Source organism: Arachis ipaensis, chromosome B07 (genome assembly GCF_000816755.2).
Source record: "Arachis ipaensis cultivar K30076 chromosome B07, Araip1.1, whole genome shotgun sequence".
NCBI classification, from domain to species: Eukaryota; Viridiplantae; Streptophyta; class Magnoliopsida; order Fabales; family Fabaceae; genus Arachis; species Arachis ipaensis.
In genome coordinates, this window is record NC_029791.2 from 92,897,147 (window position 1) to 92,898,178 (window position 1,032).

At 33.2% G+C, this 1,032-nt stretch overlaps 1 protein-coding gene across 3 annotated transcripts in view; it reads right to left on the reverse strand.

The window, feature by feature from the left end:
* Positions 1-1,032, reverse strand: part of LOC107609374 (transcriptional corepressor LEUNIG_HOMOLOG) — a gene marked incomplete in the record, with an annotated part of 9,806 nt that overhangs the window by 4,626 nt on the left and 4,148 nt on the right.

The window sequence follows — 1,032 nt, forward strand, 5'->3', positions numbered from 1 at the left end:
AGAGTGAATTCCATTGCAAAAAGCACCACACAAGACAGGAAAGCATACTTTTTCTTGCATAACACGGGTTTATATTGCCTATTCTTCAAGCAGAAAACAAAGCTGATACATATGAAATGAAGACAATTTTATTTTTCTTTCTTTGCTTACTTTACTAATTCAATTAGTGGACCAGCTCCAGAACTTTACAGAGACATTCTCCTTTTGGAATCAAAAGCAGAAAAACCATGTTACAACCACAGGGTAAAAGGAAAACTTCTTAGGTGCCCAACTACACATGTATTGGTGAATCCTATAGAAGGGGATTTCAGCATGAACCTTATACACCTGTCATGTTGAGAAGTTTAGAGGTATCTATTTACAAAGTTATAGACTAATGCTCTGAATGACTTTCTACTTCATTAGGATTATTGGAATATCAAGGAGTGGTGTAACTGATGACCTTTAGTTCAAACTTTACAGGTTGTTGACTGGAAAACATTCTCTTTTTGTGTACTACTATTAATACAAAACTATCACCTTAGTTTGGTTGGTTTCTTGAAAAGTGAACATTGATGGCAAAATTCTATTAGTAGAATGTAGAGTAAAAACAAGGCGGCACTTTTGTAACTAAAATTAAATACAAAAGCTAAAAACAAGAAACACCAAACAGATCCACCCTTCGTTGTATTTATTCTTAAATTCTTGATATAAATGCTTTAACATCAAATCCATCAAATTATTAATTTTGTAGTAGATACTTTAGAGCATAGAGTAAGAACAGCTTCTTTAATGATAGTTTACATAATGCAATATCTTGCAATGTATATTATGGCATAAGTTAATAAACTTAGGCAAGGTAAATACATAACATAGAAACAAGTTTTGAAATCCTTTTATATAAGTTCAACAAAGGGTTAGATTAAATGCAATCAATATATGACAGATTTAGGTGAACCAGAGAGAATGTGAAGGAGAAGAGAAGAGGTGTGTGTGTGTGTGTGTGTGAGAGAGAGAGAGAGAGAGAGAGAGAGAGAGAGAGAGAGAGAGAGA